At 52.8% G+C, this 6304-nt stretch overlaps 1 long non-coding RNA gene across 1 annotated transcript; it reads right to left on the bottom strand.

Moving 5' to 3' along the window:
- Nucleotides 1-1036: 1036 nt before the first annotated feature.
- On the bottom strand, nt 1037-6103 carry LOC137461306 (uncharacterized). Its single transcript, XR_010993320.1, has 3 exons — nt 5901-6103; nt 5729-5807; nt 1037-1409 (listed from the first exon to the last, which is right to left on the bottom strand). It is a non-coding gene; the product is annotated as an uncharacterized lncRNA (long non-coding RNA).
- Nucleotides 6104-6304: the final 201 nt, after the last annotated feature.

The following is a 6304-nucleotide window of genomic DNA, read 5'->3' on the forward strand; positions in this document are numbered from 1 at the left end:
GGCTAGGGCGCAGGCGCCGATCCATAGCGACGCTCGAGGTCAACCTCTCCGCTCTCCCCCTAAGAATTTTCGAGCATTCAGCGCAGTTAGGCTGCAGAAATTAGCTCCCCCCGGGGGCGGCACACGCCGCGGCACGGCTGCACTGCCGGCCAGTACACACCGGGTGGCAGCATTGAGCTCCCCCGGGGCGACACACGCCACGGCACGGCTGCACTGCCGGCCGTTACACACCGGGTGGCAGCACTGAGCACCTCCCTGGGCGTGGGCAGCAGCCGGGCCCCCACGTGGGTTTTATTTTCCAATGCTAAAAGCCTTTTAGAAGCAGAGAGGGCAGACAGGGGTCGTTTCCCAAAGCTTTCTTACGCACCAGTCACTCCAAGCCCTCCCTCTCCAGCTGCAAACCAGAGGTTTGCCTCCTCGCTCGCCTCACCCCAGTACTTACACTTTTAAAGATAGTGTGGTGCCCTCGGAGAATTTTCAGCACTTTAGGGGGGGGCCCCCAGCCCTCGCTCACCTGCTCCTCTGCTGCAGCAGCCCCCTGCCCCACGTGGCAGAACCAGCCCACCCACAATCCCCCCACTCCCTTTGATTCGCCCCCAGAAAGGCACAAAATAAAGCAAACTGCCCAGCCAGCACCTCCTGCCCTTTCACAGCAAGGACTGAACATTGCAGCTTTGGCCAAGACTATCAGCCCAAAGGAAGGCCTGGCCCCTGAGGAGCTAAATGCAAGTGAACTGTCTGACACCACCACAGTCCTGTGAATGTTGCAAAGCAGTAGTGCATGCAGTATAATAATTCGAAAGTTAAGGGCTGCTCAAGCTTTACACAAAGTATCCTATTCAGTTTTGGGTTCCACTTAACACAAAGTAAAAGTATAAAAGGTCAGAGGGAAAGCCAACTCTACCTCTGAACTACAGCAAGAAATACTGGAATCAAGGGGCCCTTTCTTCTGCTACTAATAGATGAAGAGAACATGAAAACTGATGGGCTAAACCAACAGGGCAAGGATTAGAATATACTAGTAGAGAGAACGGAAGATACAAAGCTTCAACTACATCTGTTTAGCAACGACTCCTACCAGATAACTTCCATGCCATAACTTTACTGAATTCAAACAAGCCAGCTGGCGAAGCGTCTCGCTCACAGGCGGCCGACGAGGACACGCGCAGAAGGAAGAGGCGAGGGAACAAGTCCTGAGCTTTGCTGCAGGCTGTCCTGCGGCTTCCCCTACCGACTCTTTCCCGTACACCACCGCAGAATGAGTTGGGTGAATTTTGTCTCAAACCCATTAAACCCTTTGGTGGTTTCAGCTTCCCGAGGATGTGTCGGCACAAGTCCTTGTCGGGGCACCGCAAACAGGGAGAGACAAAGCTCCGAGATCCAGGAAGAGGACGGCTGAGCAGACACTTCTAAAAGAGAGAAACTTCATCAGCTGAACCTCACACTTCTCCCAGCTTTGCAACAGCAAAGAACTTTGTGAACAACACAGTGGTGCTCCTAAGGAGGTCACCAGCTTGCAAGTTACAGGAGAAATAAAAACCTTTTTATTACAGAAGCACTGGCAAAAATTTACGGACAGGAACAGCAGACGAGGAAATTCTGCAATTGAGCTAACGATAGACATCGGGCCTAGGATCTGGCTACCCTGACAAAGGATGCCAACAGGACAGAGTGAGGCCTCAGCAGCACTCCCCAAAAAGCCCCACAGAGAGCCACAGGCTCTGGCCCGTGCCCCACCTACGGGCCGGCCCTCCTGGCAGCAGCGCAACACCACCTCTTCAGGAGCCCAGGGACTGACCTCAGCCCCCTAAGGGCCAGGCAAGGTTGGTTCCTGTTAGCTGCCTAAAGCAGCCTCCCCAGCCCTGCTTACAGGGACCTTGGGCTGCTGCTGGGGACAGAAGGGGGAATGGAGGGCTCCACAACTCGTCACACAGACCCCGAGTACAGGGCTGTTAAGCTGACAGGGTGCCAAGGGAACAGGCTGCCATGAAGGCACAGACCCAGGCCCTCAACTACAGGGTGGGTCACCTTGCCGCAGCAACACGACCCAGCGGCTTCGCTGTGTCCGACGAATAAAAGGAGGAAGTTCCACAGGAACAGAAGGGAAAACCTTTTCACTGTGTGTGCCAGAGCCCTGGAGCAGGCTGCCCAGAGAGTTAGTGGAGTCTCTGGAGACATTCAAAACCTGCCCCAGGTGATCCTGCACTGGCACAGGGGTTGGACCGGATGCTATTTTGGGGTCCCTTCCAACCCCTAACACTCAGTGATTCTGTGATTAGCTATGCTGGTGACAGAGTCTCACTGAGTGCTCTTTAAAATGTTTTTCTTTTCTTTCAGCCTAGGAGTTTCATATTTAAATAGACCTTCTGCTCTGTCTTCCCCCTTCCTTCTTCCATCTTGCGTCTAAAAACTAGGAGAGCTTGATGAGGTGTATCCTGGGCGTCCCAACGTAACACATCTCAATTGCATACATGGATTTTGTAATCTTTTGCCCCATTGCTTGCACAGGGTGGATTAAGTTCATTACTTAGAGCTTGTCAGGACAGCTGTTGAAGTGTCCTGTGCAATGCAGGAGGAGTTGAATCCCATAGGAAACCACATTACTGTGCTTTGTCAGCCTGGTTATGGTCAGAAACCTCCTTCATTTTTTTTTCTCTTAAACAGATATATCACATGAGTCCCCAGAATTAATTTGCCTCTTCTCATAATTATTTCTTTAAAACTGTCTTAGAAGTGTCACTGTCCTTCCCTCTCCCTCTCTCTAGATACTGGCCTCCTGAGCCCATGGCAGACTTGCACAGAGCTACTGCGAGCACCACTCTGCACGGCCTCTGGGGGGCTTTCAAGCACAGGCACCCCTGGAGAATCCAAACCTAACCTTGCAGCTGGCCTTAGAGCTCCTCTTTGGAAAACTGTCGCTGCCAGGGCCCACAAACCCAACATCCTCTGTCAGCAACCTGGATGTAAGAGCTGAAAAGTGTCAACAGAAATTGTACTTGGACAGCTCAGGAAGATCCTTCAATGAAAGAGCTGGCTCCTCCTGAAGGGCAAGTATGAATGGAGCTCTCAAAGTACCACACTTCAGAGCCTCCTGCTTGCTAGCACTAAGACAATTGTTCATGTAGAACGACTGGCCACTCACTTCAACAAACCTCACAGAACTGGCTCCTATCAACTCTCCAGAAGACACTGCTGCACTAGCTTGGCTGCCTGACCGGCTCAGTTCAGGTGGCTTAGGATCTCACAGAGGGTACCACAAGAACTGAGGGGACTGCAGTCTTTGCAGCTTCAGCTTTCCTTCTCTGCTACTTCTTTTTTCAGATGGATTTTTTTTCAAAGGGACTGCTGGACAGCAGAACAGGATGGATGGCCGGGCCCCGAGAGCGGTGGGGAACAGAGTTAAACCCAGCCGGTGGCCGGCCGGGCACAAGTGGTGTTCCCCAGGACACCCCTTGTGAGAGAGTGAGTCCAGAGAAGGGCCACAAAGCTGGTGAGGGGTCTGGATAACAAGTCTTATGAGGAGTGGCTGAAGGAACTGGGACTGTTTAATCTGCAGAAGAGGAAGCTAAGGGAATTATGGTGTGGTCTGGCTTCAGCTCTCAACTAGTTCCACGTTGAACAAGGACAGCTTGTACTCACAGAAGGCACTGGCTGCTTGGGTTCAAGGTTCCTGTAGAGCTCAGGTCTCTGAGACTTCTGAACAGCTGTGCTTAGCCCAAAATCAGACAGTTTCACATCACCCTGGGAAAAAAAAAATCCAAGAAAAGAATTCAGAAAGATTGTGCTTGAGCAAAAGAAAAGGTTTAACCGCTGCACAGCCTCCTGAGCCCATGGCAGGCTTGCAGAGCTACTGTGAGCACCACTCTGCGCGGCCTCTGGGGGGTTTCAAGCACAGGCACTCCAGGAGACTGCAGGCACTCCATAGAGACTCCAAAACCTCACTGAGAACCCCCCAACTCCTTCAGGACCCCCACAGATTCCCCAACTTAGATGCCCACAAAACCCCTTTGGAGGCACCCAAACCCCCCATCTGATACGCCCAGCTCCGTTTTAGGTACCCCCAGACGCTTCTAATGTCCCCAGACCCGCTGGTGGACCAGCCCAGAACCCCCTGACACTATCCCAGACCCTTTCAGGGGGCTCCACACCCCTTCTAGATGCCCACAAAACCCCTTCACACGCCAAAAGAAACCTTTACCTGCCTCCAAACCCCATTTGGGGCCCACTCAGACCCCTTAGCAGCGGGGTGGCAGCAACCAAGTCTGTTGCTCTCACCAATTAAACCCTTTGGTGCTCTCAGCTCTCTGACCCTGTGTCAGTGCAAGTCCTTGTCAGCCGGTACCTTTGTCCTGATCCAGGCGGAGAGAGAACTGCCAGGAACACAGCTTCGCCGCTCCGCTTGCGGCACGCCTGCTGCCGAGGGCAGCCTCGTCCGCAGCCTGCCCGAGAGGAACACGGCCCCCGGGGCCGGGGGACAAACAAAAGCCTTCCACAAAGGAAACAAGGGAAGTCTCTTGGCCACTCTTCACGTGCCGAGTGCGATTGTCATGTGGAACACACCGCGGCATCTGGAACGAGTTTAAGTCCAGGTCTATGGCAGCACAGAGGTTCCTGGAATATCCCGGTACATCGATCCACAGGAGGTTGTCTTTCGGTCCCCAGTCTGATGCTTTGCAGCACAGCCATCACATCATTTCTCTCGAGTGCTTTGAACTGACAATTCATACAGGAGAATAAACCCAAACAGGAGTAAGCAGGTTGGAAAAGAACTTTGATCATCACCGGGCCCAGCAAGAGGACACAGTCTCAGGCTGCACCAGGGGAGGTTTAGGCTAGAGGTTAGGAAGAGGTTCTGCACAGAGAGAGTGATGGCCCATTGGAATGGGCTGCCCAGGGAGGTGGTGGAGTCACCATCTTTGGAGGTGTTCAGGAGGAGACTGGATAGGGTGCTTGGTTGCATGGTTTAGTTGATTAGGTGGTGTTGGATGATAGGTTGGACACGATGATCTTGAAGGTCTCTTCCAACTCGGTCTGGTCTATTCTTTTCTATTCCGTTCCATTCCATACCATTCCATTCCAACACCATCTAATCAACTAAACCATGGCACTGAGTGCCTCATCCAGTCTCTTTCTAAACACTTCCAGTGATGGTGACTCCCTGGGCACCACCTCACTGAGCAGCACATTCCAAAGGCCAATCTCTCTTTCAACCTGCTCTATTCTATTCTATGAAGACCTTCTTCCTAACATCCAGCCTAAACCTCCCCTGGCACAGCTTGAGACTGTGTCCTCTTGCTCTGGTGCTGCTTGCCTGGGAGAAGAGACCAACCCCCACCTGGCTACAACCAGAACTGAGGGGACTGCAGTCTTTGCAGCTTCAGCTTTCCTTCTCTGCTACTTCTTTTTTCAGATGGATTTTTTTTCAAAGGGACTGCTGGACAGCAGAACAGGATGGATGGCCAGGCCCCAAGAGCGGTGGGGAACAGAGTTAAACCCAGCCGGTGGCCGGCAGGGCACAAGTGGTGTTCCCCAGGACACCCCTTGTGAGAGAGTGAGTCCAGAGAAGGGCCACAAAGCTGGTGAGGGGTCTGGATAACAAGTCTTATGAGGAGTGGCTGAGGGAACTGGGACTGTTTATTCTGCAGAAGAGGAAGCTGAGGGAATTATGGTGTGGTCTGGCTTCAGCTCTCAACTACTTCCACGTTGAGCAAGGACAGCTTGTACTCACAGAAGGCACTGGCTGCTTGGGTTCAAGGTTCCTGCAGAGCTCAGGCTATCTCTCTTCATTAGTGAGGTCGTCCTGTCACCTAGGCAGAGAGATGAAAATGCAGCTATGAAATTAGACCACTGGAATCGTGAGACTCGTTCTGTGTGCGACTCCAGGAGAATCCAAACCTAACCTTGGAGCTGCCCTGAAGAGCTCCTCTTTGGAAAAGTCTCGCTGCCGGGCCCCACAAACCCCACACCCTCTGTCAGCAAACCGGATGTACGAGCTGAAGAGTGTCGACAGAAACTGTACATGGACAGCTCAGGAAGATCCTGCCAGTCCCAGCACACCAGACCTGGAATGATCAAAGAAAGTCCGTTAACATCTCTCTGTGTGTCTGCTCATAGCTTGACGAGAACCCCCCAACTCCTTCAGGACCCCCCGAGATTCCCCAACTTAGATGCCCACAAAACCCCTTTGGAGGCACCCAAACCCCCCATCTCATACGCCCAGCTCCATTTTAGGTACCCCCAGACGCTTCTAATGTCCCCAGACCCGCTGGTAGACCAGCCCAGAACCCCCTGACACTATCCCAGA

This window comes from Melanerpes formicivorus, unplaced genomic scaffold (assembly GCF_026170545.1).
Source record: "Melanerpes formicivorus ecotype bairdi unplaced genomic scaffold, bMelFor1.0.p_v2 SCAF_1663, whole genome shotgun sequence".
NCBI classification, from domain to species: Eukaryota; Metazoa; Chordata; class Aves; order Piciformes; family Picidae; genus Melanerpes; species Melanerpes formicivorus.